Source organism: Pogona vitticeps, chromosome 6, assembly GCF_051106095.1.
Source record: "Pogona vitticeps strain Pit_001003342236 chromosome 6, PviZW2.1, whole genome shotgun sequence".
Lineage (NCBI taxonomy): Eukaryota > Metazoa > Chordata > Lepidosauria > Squamata > Agamidae > Pogona > Pogona vitticeps.
This window is the reverse complement of record NC_135788.1, coordinates 72,360,143-72,373,913: the sequence shown is the minus strand read 5'-3', so window position 1 is coordinate 72,373,913 and position 13,771 is coordinate 72,360,143. Positions and strand designations below refer to the sequence as shown.

Below are 13,771 nucleotides of genomic sequence, written 5' to 3'. Positions count from 1 at the left end.
TAGGAAGGGCGAGCCCTTGGCGGCAGCAAAAGGCCATCGAGGAAGCAAAAGCCTACAGCACCCGGTATTCCCAGGCGGTCTCCCATCCAAGTACTAACCAGGCCCGACCCTGCTTAGCTTCCGAGATCAGACGAGATCGGGCGTGTTCAGGGTGGTATGGCCGTAGGCAGAGGGACTGCTCTCTTTGCCTCTCTTCAAGGCGAAACCGCCCGGCCAAGCCCCAGACGTACGTACCTCGGCCTCACCTCTGACCTTTCACTGCCCACGGAACCCTCCTGGGGATTCTGCCTACGCCTACGGAACCAGAAAAAATTCTTCCTAGTCTTCTACCGACCACTAACTTGACTGACCCGCCTCCTCATCCAACCTGCAACCACGCACCCACAGAGTGGCTCCCCTCTCATTCACAACGCTCCAACACAACACCCCCCACTCGACCACAACAACAACATCCTGCCATTTCACTCCCCTACACCTACCAAACACCAAACCGCCAGGGGCTGCTTCTACAATTTCACACCTCGCCTCTCCTTTTCACTTTTGCATTCAGACCAACTTCCAAGATCTCCTCCTCCCCTGGCCTGGCCAGACACAACAAGCAACAAGCGCCTCCACATGCGGACTCTTCCAAAACTGAAAATGAAAGATTACCTCCGTTCCACATCAGCTACACGACGTCACCATGTGTCTCCATGCCGCCAAAGCGAACGAACGGTCAGCGGCTCTACCGAGACCAGGTTGGCCAGGGACGCAGCACTCTTTCTGGCGCAGCAGCTCGGGCCCCTTCAGCTCTCCCGCTCTTTAACATTCAAACCTCTTAGTCGCAACCCCGCTCCTTCTTAGTCCCAACCCTTCGGGCAAAACCAACTTATCATCGGAGTCGCGCGGAACCCGTGCCCCACCGGCACCCTGGGCTTCTTCCAAGACCACCCACGCCGGACTGCTCCTCCGTCTCGGGAAGTGGGTTTTATCCACGAAAGCTCACGTCCACGTACAACAGTTGGCTTCGAGGGGCCCCCGAGGTATCCCTTTCGGGCTTTTCCGTTCTCCTGGAATTGAATAGCTAATTAATTTAGCTTGCTCCTCTTCTTTTCCATGGCGCTTGCACAGACTAAGAGGGCTAGCTGTCCGAACCGGACAGCTTCCTGGGTGGGTCGTCTTCGCAGCCCTCCTTCTGCAGGCGGGCTGAGAGCGGGGTTTTCCTCTTTCGAGCTGTGCAGAGTCGAACTGCCAGCGCTGGTCTCGCCGTCTCCTGTCCTTCTTCTCCGCCCCGCGGGCAGGCTCCTAAGCCACCTTGCCCCCGCCCCTGCAAAAGAGGAAGGGCGAGCCCTTGGCGGCAGCAAAAGGCCATCGAGGAAGCAAAAGCCTACAGCACCCGGTATTCCCAGGCGGTCTCCCATCCAAGTACTAACCAGGCCCGACCCTGCTTAGCTTCCGAGATCAGACGAGATCGGGCGTGTTCAGGGTGGTATGGCCGTAGGCAGAGGGACTGCTCTCTTTGCCTCTCTTCAAGGCGAAACCGCCCGGCCAAGCCCCAGACGTACGTACCTCGGCCTCACCTCTGACCTTTCACTGCCCACGGAACCCTCCTGGGGATTCTGCCTACGCCTACGGAACCAGAAAAAATTCTTCCTAGTCTTCTACCGACCACTGACTTGACTGACCCGCCTCCTCATCCAACCTGCAACCACGCACCCACAGAGTGGCTCCCCTCTCATTCACAACGCTCCAACACAACACCCCCCACTCGACCACAACAACAACATCCTGCCATTTCACTCCCCTACACCTACCAAACACCAAACCGCCAGGGGCTGCTTCTACAATTTCACACCTCGCCTCTCCTTTTCACTTTCGCATTCAGACCAACTTCCAAGATCTCCTCCTCCCCTGGCCTGGCCAGACACAACAAGCAACAAGCGCCTCCACATGCGGACTCTTCCAAAACCGAAAATGAAAGATTACCTCCGTTCCACATCAGCTACACGACGTCACCATGTGTCTCCATGCCGCCAAAGCGAACGAACGGTCAGCGGCTCTACCGAGACCAGGTTGGCCAGGGACGCAGCACTCTTTCTGGCGCAGCAGCTCGGGCCCCTTCAGCTCTCCCGCTCTTTAACATTCAAACCTCTTAGTCGCAACCCCGCTCCTTCTTAGTCCCAACCCTTCGGGCAAAACCAACTTATCATCGGAGTCGCGCGGAACCCGTGCCCCATCGGCACCCTGGGCTTCTTCCAAGACCACCCACGCCGGACTGCTCCTCCGTCTCGGGAAGTGGGTTTTATCCACGAAAGCTCACGTCCACGTACAACAGTTGGCTTCGAGGGGCCCCCGAGGTATCCCTTTCGGGCTTTTCCGTTCTCCTGGAATTGAATAGCTAATTAATTTAGCTTGCTCCTCTTCTTTTCCATGGCGCTTGCACAGACTAAGAGGGCTAGCTGTCCGAACCGGACAGCTTCCTGGGTGGGTCGTCTTCGCAGCCCTCCTTCTGCAGGCGGGCTGAGAGCGGGGTTTTCCTCTTTCGAGCTGTGCAGAGTCGAACTGCCAGCGCTGGTCTCGCCGTCTCCTGTCCTTCTTCTCCGCCCCGCGGGCAGGCTCCTAAGCCACCTTGCCCCCGCCCCTGCAAAAGAGGAAGGGCGAGCCCTTGGCGGCAGCAAAAGGCCATCGAGGAAGCAAAAGCCTACAGCACCCGGTATTCCCAGGCGGTCTCCCATCCAAGTACTAACCAGGCCCGACCCTGCTTAGCTTCCGAGATCAGACGAGATCGGGCGTGTTCAGGGTGGTATGGCCGTAGGCAGAGGGACTGCTCTCTTTGCCTCTCTTCAAGGCGAAACCGCCCGGCCAAGCCCCAGACGTACGTACCTCGGCCTCACCTCTGACCTTTCACTGCCCACGGAACCCTCCTGGGGATTCTGCCTACGCCTACGGAACCAGAAAAAATTCTTCCTAGTCTTCTACCGACCACTGACTTGACTGACCCGCCTCCTCATCCAACCTGCAACCACGCACCCACAGAGTGGCTCCCCTCTCATTCACAACGCTCCAACACAACACCCCCCACTCGACCACAACAACAACATCCTGCCATTTCACTCCCCTACACCTACCAAACACCAAACCGCCAGGGGCTGCTTCTACAATTTCACACCTCGCCTCTCCTTTTCACTTTCGCATTCAGACCAACTTCCAAGATCTCCTCCTCCCCTGGCCTGGCCAGACACAACAAGCAACAAGCGCCTCCACATGCGGACTCTTCCAAAACCGAAAATGAAAGATTACCTCCGTTCCACATCACCTACACGACGTCACCATGTGTCTCCATGCCGCCAAAGCGAACGAACGGTCAGCGGCTCTACCGAGACCAGGTTGGCCAGGGACGCAGCACTCTTTCTGGCGCAGCAGCTCGGGCCCCTTCAGCTCTCCCGCTCTTTAACATTCAAACCTCTTAGTCGCAACCCCGCTCCTTCTTAGTCCCAACCCTTCGGGCAAAACCAACTTATCATCGGAGTCGCGCGGAACCCGTGCCCCACCGGCACCCTGGGCTTCTTCCAAGACCACCCACGCCGGACTGCTCCTCCGTCTCGGGAAGTGGGTTTTATCCACGAAAGCTCACGTCCACGTACAACAGTTGGCTTCGAGGGGCCTCCGAGGTATCCCTTTCGGGCTTTTCCGTTCTCCTGGAATTGAATAGCTAATTAATTTAGCTTGCTCCTCTTCTTTTCCATGGCGCTTGCACAGACTAAGAGGGCTAGCTGTCCGAACCGGACAGCTTCCTGGGTGGGTCGTCTTCGCAGCCCTCCTTCTGCAGGCGGGCTGAGAGCGGGGTTTTCCTCTTTCGAGCTGTGCAGAGTCGAACTGCCAGCGCTGGTCTCGCCGTCTCCTGTCCTTCTTCTCCGCCCCGCGGGCAGGCTCCTAAGCCACCTTGCCCCCGCCCCTGCAAAAGAGGAAGGGCGAGCCCTTGGCGGCAGCAAAAGGCCATCGAGGAAGCAAAAGCCTACAGCACCCGGTATTCCCAGGCGGTCTCCCATCCAAGTACTAACCAGGCCCGACCCTGCTTAGCTTCCGAGATCAGACGAGATCGGGCGTGTTCAGGGTGGTATGGCCGTAGGCAGAGGGACTGCTCTCTTTGCCTCTCTTCAAGGCGAAACCGGCCAGCCAAGCCCCAGACGTACGTACCTCGGCCTCACCTCTGACCTTTCACTGCCCACGGAACCCTCCTGGGGATTCTGCCTACGCCTACGGAACCAGAAAAAATTCTTCCTAGTCTTCTACCGACCACTGACTTGACTGACCCGCCTCCTCATCCAACCTGCAACCACGCACCCACAGAGTGGCTCCCCTCTCATTCACAACGCTCCAACACAACACCCCCCACTCGACCACAACAACAACATCCTGCCATTTCACTCCCCTACACCTACCAAACACCAAACCGCCAGGGGCTGCTTCTACAATTTCACACCTCGCCTCTCCTTTTCACTTTCGCATTCAGACCAACTTCCAAGATCTCCTCCTCCCCTGGCCTGGCCAGACACAACAAGCAACAAGCGCCTCCACATGCGGACTCTTCCAAAACCGAAAATGAAAGATTAAGTCCGTTCCACATCACCTACACGACGTCACCATGTGTCTCCATGCCGCCAAAGCGAACGAACGGTCAGCGGCTCTACCGAGACCAGGTTGGCCAGGGACGCAGCACTCTTTCTGGCGCAGCAGCTCGGGCCCCTTCAGCTCTCCCGCTCTTTAACATTCAAACCTCTTAGTCGCAACCCCGCTCCTTCTTAGTCCCAACCCTTCGGGCAAAACCAACTTATCATCGGAGTCGCGCGGAACCCGTGCCCCACCGGCACCCTGGGCTTCTTCCAAGACCACCCACGCCGGACTGCTCCTCCGTCTCGGGAAGTGGGTTTTATCCACGAAAGCTCACGTCCACGTACAACAGTTGGCTTCGAGGGGCCCCCGAGGTATCCCTTTCGGGCTTTTCCGTTCTCCTGGAATTGAATAGCTAATTAATTTAGCTTGCTCCTCTTCTTTTCCATGGCGCTTGCACAGACTAAGAGGGCTAGCTGTCCGAACCGGACAGCTTCCTGGGTGGGTCGTCTTCGCAGCCCTCCTTCTGCAGGCGGGCTGAGAGCGGGGTTTTCCTCTTTCGAGCTGTGCAGAGTCGAACTGCCAGCGCTGGTCTCGCCGTCTCCTGTCCTTCTTCTGCGCCCCGCGGGCAGGCTCCTAAGCCACCTTGCCCCCGCCCCTGCAAAATAGGAAGGGCGAGCCCTTGGCGGCAGCAAAAGGCCATCGAGGAAGCAAAAGCCTACAGCACCCGGTATTCCCAGGCGGTCTCCCATCCAAGTACTAACCAGGCCCGACCCTGCTTAGCTTCCGAGATCAGACAAGATCGGGCGTGTTCAGGGTGGTATGGCCGTAGGCAGAGGGACTGCTCTCTTTGCCTCTCTTCAAGGCGAAACCGCCCGGCCAAGCCCCAGACGTACGTACCTCGGCCTCACCTCTGACCTTTCACTGCCCACGGAACCCTCCTGCGGATTCTGCCTACGCCTACGGAACCAGAAAAAATTCTTCCTAGTCTTCTACCGACCACTGACTTGACTGACCCGCCTCCTCATCCAACCTGCAACCACGCACCCACAGAGTGGCTCCCCTCTCATTCACAACGCTCCAACACAACACCCCCCACTCGACCACAACAACAACATCCTGCCATTTCACTCCCCTACACCTACCAAACACCAAACCGCCAGGGGCTGCTTCTACAATTTCACACCTCGCCTCTCCTTTTCACTTTCGCATTCAGACCAACTTCCAAGATCTCCTCCTCCCCTGGCCTGGCCAGACACAACAAGCAACAAGCGCCTCCACATGCGGACTCTTCCAAAACCGAAAATGAAAGATTACCTCCGTTCCACATCACCTACACGACGTCACCATGTGTCTCCATGCCGCCAAAGCGAACGAACGGTCAGCGGCTCTACCGAGACCAGGTTGGCCAGGGACGCAGCACTCTTTCTGGCGCAGCAGCTCGGGCCCCTTCAGCTCTCCCGCTCTTTAACATTCAAACCTCTTAGTCGCAACCCCGCTCCTTCTTAGTCCCAACCCTTCGGGCAAAACCAACTTATCATCGGAGTCGCGCGGAACCCGTGCCCCACCGGCACCCTGGGCTTCTTCCAAGACCACCCACGCCGGACTGCTCCTCCGTCTCGGGAAGTGGGTTTTATCCACGAAAGCTCACGTCCACGTACAACAGTTGGCTTCGAGGGGCCCCCGAGGTATCCCTTTCGGGCTTTTCCGTTCTCCTGGAATTGAATAGCTAATTAATTTAGCTTGCTCCTCTTCTTTTCCATGGCGCTTGCACAGACTAAGAGGGCTAGCTCTCCGAACCGGACAGCTTCCTGGGTGGGTCGTCTTCGCAGCCCTCCTTCTGCAGGCGGGCTGAGAGCGGGGTTTTCCTCTTTCGAGCTGTGCAGAGTCGAACTGCCAGCGCTGGTCTCGCCGTCTCCTGTCCTTCTTCTCCGCCCCGCGGGCAGGCTCCTAAGCCACCTTGCCCCCGCCCCTGCAAAAGAGGAAGGGCGAGCCCTTGGCGGCAGCAAAAGGCCATCGAGGAAGCAAAAGCCTACAGCACCCGGTATTCCCAGGCGGTCTCCCATCCAAGTACTAACCAGGCCCGACCCTGCTTAGCTTCCGAGATCAGACGAGATCGGGCGTGTTCAGGGTGGTATGGCCGTAGGCAGAGGGACTGCTCTCTTTGCCTCTCTTCAAGGCGAAACCGCCCGGCCAAGCCCCAGACGTACGTACCTCGGCCTCACCTCTGACCTTTCACTGCCCACGGAACCCTCCTGCGGATTCTGCCTACGCCTACGGAACCAGAAAAAATTCTTCCTAGTCTTCTACCGACCACTGACTTGACTGACCCGCCTCCTCATCCAACCTGCAACCACGCACCCACAAAGTGGCTCCCCTCTCATTCACAACGCTCCAACACAATACCCCCACTCGACCACAACAACAACATCCTGCCATTTCACTCCCCTACACCTACCAAACACCAAACCGCCAGGGGCTGCTTCTACAATTTCACACCTCGCCTCTCCTTTTCACTTTCGCATTCAGACCAACTTCCAAGATCTCCTCCTCCCCTGGCCTGGCCAGACACAACAAGCAACAAGCGCCTCCACATGCGGACTCTTCCAAAACCGAAAATGAAAGATTACCTCCGTTCCACATCAGCTACACGACGTCACCATGTGTCTCCATGCCGCCAAAGCGAACGAACGGTCAGCGGCTCTACCGAGACCAGGTTGGCCAGGGACGCAGCACTCTTTCTGGCGCAGCAGCTCGGGCCCCTTCAGCTCTCCCGCTCTTTAACATTCAAACCTCTTAGTCGCAACCCCGCTCCTTCTTAGTCCCAACCCTTCGGGCAAAACCAACTTATCATCGGAGTCGCGCAGAACCCGTGCCCCACCGGCACCCTGGGCTTCTTCCAAGACCACCCACGCCGGACTGCTCCTCCGTCTCGGGAAGTGGGTTTTATCCACGAAAGCTCACGTCCACGTACAACAGTCGGCTTCGAGGGGCCCCCGAGGTATCCCTTTCGGGCTTTTCCGTTCTCCTGGAATTGAATAGCTAATTAATTTAGCTTGCTCCTCTTCTTTTCCCTGGCGCTTGCACAGACTAAGAGGGCTAGCTGTCCGAACCGGACAGCTTCCTGGGTGGGTCGTCTTCGCAGCCCTCCTTCTGCAGGCGGGCTGAGAGCGGGGTTTTCCTCTTTCGAGCTGTGCAGAGTCGAACTGCCAGCGCTGGTCTCGCCGTCTCCTGTCCTTCTTCTCCGCCCCGCGGGCAGGCTCCTAAGCCACCTTGCCCCCGCCCCTGCAAAAGAGGAAGGGCGAGCCCTTGGCGGCAGCAAAAGGCCATCGAGGAAGCAAAAGCCTACAGCACCCGGTATTCCCAGGCGGTCTCCCATCCAAGTACTAACCAGGCCCGACCCTGCTTAGCTTCCGAGATCAGACGAGATCGGGCGTGTTCAGGGTGGTATGGCCGTAGGCAGAGGGACTGCTCTCTTTGCCTCTCTTCAAGGCGAAACCGCCCGGCCAAGCCCCACACGTACGTACCTCGGCCTCACCTCTGACCTTTCACTGCCCACAGAACCCTCCTGGGGATTCTGCCTACGCCTACGGAACCAGAAAAAATTCTTCCTAGTCTTCTACCGACCACTGACTTGACTGACCCGCCTCCTCATCCAACCTGCAACCACGCACCCACAAAGTGGCTCCCCTCTCATTCACAACGCTCCAACACAACACCCCCACTCGACCACAACAACAACATCCTGCCATTTCACTCCCCTACACCTACCAAACACCAAACCGCCAGGGGCTGCTTCTACAATTTCACACCTCGCCTCTCCTTTTCACTTTCGCATTCAGACCAACTTCCAAGATCTCCTCCTCCCCTGGCCTGGCCAGACACAACAAGCAACAAGCGCCTCCACATGCGGACTCTTCCAAAACCGAAAATGAAAGATTACCTCCGTTCCACATCAGCTACACGACGTCACCATGTGTCTCCATGCCGACAAAGCGAACGAACGGTCAGCGGCTCTACCGAGACCACGTTGGCCAGGGACGCAGCACTCTTTCTGGCGCAGCAGCTCGGGCCCCTTCAGCTCTCCCGCTCTTTAACATTCAAACCTCTTAGTCGCAACCCCGCTCCTTCTTAGTCCCAACCCTTCGGGCAAAACCAACTTATCATCGGAGTCGCGCAGAACCCGTGCCCCACCGGCACCCTGGGCTTCTTCCAAGACCACCCACGCCGGGCTGCTCCTCCGTCTCGGGAAGTGGGTTTTATCCACGAAAGCTCACGTCCACGTACAACAGCTGGCTTCGAGGGGCCCCCGAGGTATCCCTTTCGGGCTTTTCCATTCTCCTGGAATTGAATAGCTAATTAATTTAGCTTGCTCCTCTTCTTTTCCATGGCGCTTGCACAGACTAAGAGGGCTAGCTGTCCGAACCGGACAGCTTCCTGGGTGGGTCGTCTTCGCAGCCCTCCTTCTGCAGGCGGGCTGAGAGCGGGGTTTTCCTCTTTCGAGCTGTGCAGAGTCGAACTGCCAGCGCTGGTCTCGCCGTCTCCTGTCCTTCTTCTCCGCCCCGCGGGCAGGCTCCTAAGCCACCTTGCCCCCGCCCCTGCAAAAGAGGAAGGGCGAGCCCTTGGCGGCAGCAAAAGGCCATCGAGGAAGCAAAAGCCTACAGCACCCGGTATTCCCAGGCGGTCTCCCATCCAAGTACTAACCAGGCCCGACCCTGCTTAGCTTCCGAGATCAGACGAGATCGGGCGTGTTCAGGGTGGTATGGCCGTAGGCAGAGGGACTGCTCTCTTTGCCTCTCTTCAAGGCGAAACCGCCCGGCCAAGCCCCACACGTACGTACCTCGGCCTCACCTCTGACCTTTCACTGCCCACGGAACCCTCCTGGGGATTCTGCCTACGCCTACGGAACCAGAAAAAATTCTTCCTAGTCTTCTACCGACCACTGACTTGACTGACCCGCCTCCTCATCCAACCTGCAACCACGCACCCACAAAGTGGCTCCCCTCTCATTCACAACGCTCCAACACAACACCCCCACTCGACCACAACAACAACATCCTGCCATTTCACTCCCCTACACCTACCAAACACCAAACCGCCAGGGGCTGCTTCTACAATTTCACACCTCGCCTCTCCTTTTCACTTTCGCATTCAGACCAACTTCCAAGATCTCCTCCTCCCCTGGCCTGGCCAGACACAACAAGCAACAAGCGCCTCCACATGCGGACTCTTTCAAAACCGAAAATGAAAGAATACCTCCGTTCCACATCAGCTACACGACGTCACCATGTGTCTCCATGCCGCCAAAGCGAACGAACGGTCAGCGGCTCTACCGAGACCAGGTTGGCCAGGGACGCAGCACTCTTTCTGGCGCAGCAGCTCGGGCCCCTTCAGCTCTACCGCTCTTTAACATTCAAACCTCTTAGTCGCAACCCCGCTCCTTCTTAGTCCCAAACCTTCGGGCAAAACCAACTTATCATCGGAGTCGCGCAGAACCCGTGCCCCACCGGCACCCTGGGCTTCTTCCAAGACCACCCACGCCGGACTGCTCCTCCGTCTCGGGAAGTGGGTTTTATCCACGAAAGCTCACGTCCACGTACAACAGTTGGCTTCGAGGGGCCCCCGAGGTATCCCTTTCGGGCTTTTCCGTTCTCCTGGAATTGAATAGCTAATTAATTTAGCTTGCTCCTCTTCTTTTCCATGGCGCTTGCACAGACTAAGAGGGCTAGCTGTCCGAACCGGACAGCTTCCTGGGTGGGTCGTCTTCGCAGCCCTCCTTCTGCAGGCGGGCTGAGAGCGGGGTTTTCCTCTTTCGAGCTGTGCAGAGTCGAACTGCCAGCGCTGGTCTCGCCGTCTCCTGTCCTTCTTCTCCGCCCCGCGGGCAGGCTCCTAAGCCACCTTGCCCCCGCCCCTGCAAAAGAGGAAGGGCGAGCCCTTGGCGGCAGCAAAAGGCCATCGAGGAAGCAAAAGCCTACAGCACCCGGTATTCCCAGGCGGTCTCCCATCCAAGTACTAACCAGGCCCGACCCTGCTTAGCTTCCGAGATCAGACGAGATCGGGCGTGTTCAGGGTGGTATGGCCGTAGGCAGAGGGACTGCTCTCTTTGCCTCTCTTCAAGGCGAAACCGCCCGGCCAAGCCCCAGACGTACGTACCTCGGCCTCACCTCTGACCTTTCACTGCCCACGGAACCCTCCTGCGGATTCTGCCTACGCCTACGGAACCAGAAAAAATTCTTCCTAGTCTTCTACCGACCACTGACTTGACTGACCCGCCTCCTCATCCAACCTGCAACCACGCACCCACAAAGTGGCTCCCCTCTCATTCACAACGCTCCAACACAACACCCCCACTCGACCACAACAACAACATCCTGCCATTTCACTCCCCTACACCTACCAAACACCAAACCGCCAGGGGCTGCTTCTACAATTTCACACCTCGCCTCTCCTTTTCACTTTCGCATTCAGACCAACTTCCAAGATCTCCTCCTCCCCTGGCCTGGCCAGACACAACAAGCAACAAGCGCCTCCACATGCGGACTCTTCCAAAACCGAAAATGAAAGAATACCTCCGTTCCACATCAGCTACACGACGTCACCATGTGTCTCCATGCCGCCAAAGCGAACGAACGGTCAGCGGCTCTACCGAGACCAGGTTGGCCAGGGACGCAGCACTCTTTCTGGCGCAGCAGCTCGGGCCCCTTCAGCTCTACCGCTCTTTAACATTCAAACCTCTTAGTCGCAACCCCGCTCCTTCTTAGTCCCAAACCTTCGGGCAAAACCAACTTATCATCGGAGTCGCGCAGAACCCGTGCCCCACCGGCACCCTGGGCTTCTTCCAAGACCACCCACGCCGGACTGCTCCTCCGTCTCGGGAAGTGGGTTTTATCCACGAAAGCTCACGTCCACGTACAACAGCTGGCTTCGAGGGGCCCCCGAGGTATCCCTTTCGGGCTTTTCCGTTCTCCTGGAATTGAATAGCTAATTAATTTAGCTTGCTCCTCTTCTTTTCCATGACGCTTGCACAGACTAAGAGGGCTAGCTGTCCGAACCGGACAGCTTCCTGGGTGGGTCGTCTTCGCAGCCCTCCTTCTGCAGGCGGGCTGAGAGCGGGGTTTTCCTCTTTCGAGCTGTGCAGAGTCGAACTGCCAGCGCTGGTCTCGCCGTCTCCTGTCCTTCTTCTCCGCCCCGCGGGCAGGCTCCTAAGCCACCTTGCCTCCGCCCCTGCAAAAGAGGAAGGGCGAGCCCTTGGCGGCAGCAAAAGGCCATCGAGGAAGCAAAAGCCTACAGCACCCGGTATTCCCAGGCGGTCTCCCATCCAAGTACTAACCAGGCCCGACCCTGCTTAGCTTCCGAGATCAGACGAGATCGGGCGTGTTCAGGGTGGTATGGCCGTAGGCAGAGGGACTGCTCTCTTTGCCTCTCTTCAAGGCGAAACCGCCCGGCCAAGCCCCAGACGTACGTACCTCGGCCTCACCTCTGACCTTTCACTGCCCACGGAACCCTCCTGCGGATTCTGCCTACGCCTACGGAACCAGAAAAAATTCTTCCTAGTCTTCTACCGACCACTGACTTGACTGACCCGCCTCCTCATCCAACCTGCAACCACGCACCCACAAAGTGGCTCCCCTCTCATTCACAACGCTCCAACACAACACCCCCACTCGACCACAACAACAACATCCTGCCATTTCACTCCCCTACACCTACCAAACACCAAACCGCCAGGGGCTGCTTCTACAATTTCACACCTCGCCTCTCCTTTTCACTTTCGCATTCAGACCAACTTCCAAGATCTCCTCCTCCCCTGGCCTGGCCAGACACAACAAGCAACAAGCGCCTCCACATGCGGACTCTTCCAAAACCGAAAATGAAAGATTACCTCCGTTCCACATCACCTACACGACGTCACCATGTGTCTCCATGCCGCCAAAGCGAACGAACGGTCAGCGGCTCTACCGAGACCAGGTTGGCCAGGGACGCAGCACTCTTTCTGGCGCAGCAGCTCGGGCCCCTTCAGCTCTCCCGCTCTTTAACATTCAAACCTCTTGGTCGCAACCCCGCTCCTTCTTAGTCCCAACCCTTCGGGCAAAACCAACTTATCATCGGAGTCGCGCAGAACCCGTGCCCCACCGGCACCCTGGGCTTCTTCCAAGACCACCCACGCCGGACTGCTCCTCCGTCTCGGGAAGTGGGTTTTATCCACGAAAGCTCACGTCCACGTACAACAGTCGGCTTCGAGGGGCCCCCGAGGTATCCCTTTCGGGCTTTTCCGTTCTCCTGGAATTGAATAGCTAATTAATTTAGCTTGCTCCTCTTCTTTTCCATGGCGCTTGCACAGACTAAGAGGGCTAGCTGTCCGAACCGGACAGCTTCCTGGGTGGGTCGTCTTCGCAGCCCTCCTTCTGCAGGCGGGCTGAGAGCGGGGTTTTCCTCTTTCGAGCTGTGCAGAGTCGAACTGCCAGCGCTGGTCTCGCCGTCTCCTGTCCTTCTTCTCCGCCCCGCGGGCAGGCTCCTAAGCCACCTTGCCCCCGCCCCTGCAAAAGAGGAAGGGCGAGCCCTTGGCGGCAGCAAAAGGCCATCGAGGAAGCAAAAGCCTACAGCACCCGGTATTCCCAGGCGGTCTCCCATCCAAGTACTAACCAGGCCCGACCCTGCTTAGCTTCCGAGATCAGACGAGATCGGGCGTGTTCAGGGTGGTATGGCCGTAGGCAGAGGGACTGCTCTCTTTGCCTCTCTTCAAGGCGAAACCGCCCGGCCAAGCCCCACACGTACGTACCTCGGCCTCACCTCTGACCTTTCACTGCCCACGGAACCCTCCTGCGGATTCTGCCTACGCCTACGGAACCAGAAAAAATTCTTCCTAGTCTTCTACCGACCACTGACTTGACTGACCCGCCTCCTCATCCAACCTGCAACCACGCACCCACAAAGTGGCTCCCCTCTCATTCACAACGCTCCAACACAACACCCCCACTCGACCACAACAACAACATCCTGCCATTTCACTCCCCTACACCTACCAAACACCAAACCGCCAGGGGCTGCTTCTACAATTTCACACCTCGCCTCTCCTTTTCACTTTCGCATTCAGACCAACTTCCAAGATCTCCTCCTCCCCTGGCCTGGCCAGACACAACAAGCAACAAGCGCCTCCACATGCGGACTCTTCCAAAACCGA

General features: G+C 57.7%; 11 non-coding genes across 11 annotated transcripts; all 11 read right to left on the bottom strand.

Annotated features, from left to right (window-relative positions):
- Positions 1-49: 49 nt before the first annotated feature.
- On the bottom strand, positions 50-168 carry LOC144583879 (5S ribosomal RNA). Its single transcript, XR_013537824.1, has one exon. It is a non-coding gene; the product is annotated as a 5S ribosomal RNA (ribosomal RNA).
- A 1,195-nt stretch (positions 169-1,363) lies between these two features.
- LOC144583877 (5S ribosomal RNA) lies at positions 1,364-1,482 on the bottom strand. Its single transcript, XR_013537822.1, has one exon. It is a non-coding gene; the product is annotated as a 5S ribosomal RNA (ribosomal RNA).
- A 1,195-nt stretch (positions 1,483-2,677) lies between these two features.
- Positions 2,678-2,796, bottom strand: LOC144583876 (5S ribosomal RNA). The gene has a single exon (XR_013537821.1). It is a non-coding gene; the product is annotated as a 5S ribosomal RNA (ribosomal RNA).
- Positions 2,797-3,991: 1,195 nt separating this feature from the next.
- LOC144583875 (5S ribosomal RNA) lies at positions 3,992-4,110 on the bottom strand. Its single transcript, XR_013537820.1, has one exon. It is a non-coding gene; the product is annotated as a 5S ribosomal RNA (ribosomal RNA).
- A 1,195-nt stretch (positions 4,111-5,305) lies between these two features.
- Positions 5,306-5,424, bottom strand: LOC144583891 (5S ribosomal RNA). Its single transcript, XR_013537836.1, has one exon. It is a non-coding gene; the product is annotated as a 5S ribosomal RNA (ribosomal RNA).
- Positions 5,425-6,619: 1,195 nt separating this feature from the next.
- On the bottom strand, positions 6,620-6,738 carry LOC144583874 (5S ribosomal RNA). The gene has a single exon (XR_013537819.1). It is a non-coding gene; the product is annotated as a 5S ribosomal RNA (ribosomal RNA).
- Positions 6,739-7,932: 1,194 nt separating this feature from the next.
- On the bottom strand, positions 7,933-8,051 carry LOC144583873 (5S ribosomal RNA). Its single transcript, XR_013537818.1, has one exon. It is a non-coding gene; the product is annotated as a 5S ribosomal RNA (ribosomal RNA).
- A 1,194-nt stretch (positions 8,052-9,245) lies between these two features.
- Positions 9,246-9,364, bottom strand: LOC144583962 (5S ribosomal RNA). Its single transcript, XR_013537900.1, has one exon. It is a non-coding gene; the product is annotated as a 5S ribosomal RNA (ribosomal RNA).
- Positions 9,365-10,558: 1,194 nt separating this feature from the next.
- LOC144583961 (5S ribosomal RNA) lies at positions 10,559-10,677 on the bottom strand. The gene has a single exon (XR_013537899.1). It is a non-coding gene; the product is annotated as a 5S ribosomal RNA (ribosomal RNA).
- A 1,194-nt stretch (positions 10,678-11,871) lies between these two features.
- LOC144583960 (5S ribosomal RNA) lies at positions 11,872-11,990 on the bottom strand. The gene has a single exon (XR_013537898.1). It is a non-coding gene; the product is annotated as a 5S ribosomal RNA (ribosomal RNA).
- Positions 11,991-13,184: 1,194 nt separating this feature from the next.
- On the bottom strand, positions 13,185-13,303 carry LOC144583959 (5S ribosomal RNA). The gene has a single exon (XR_013537897.1). It is a non-coding gene; the product is annotated as a 5S ribosomal RNA (ribosomal RNA).
- Positions 13,304-13,771: the final 468 nt, after the last annotated feature.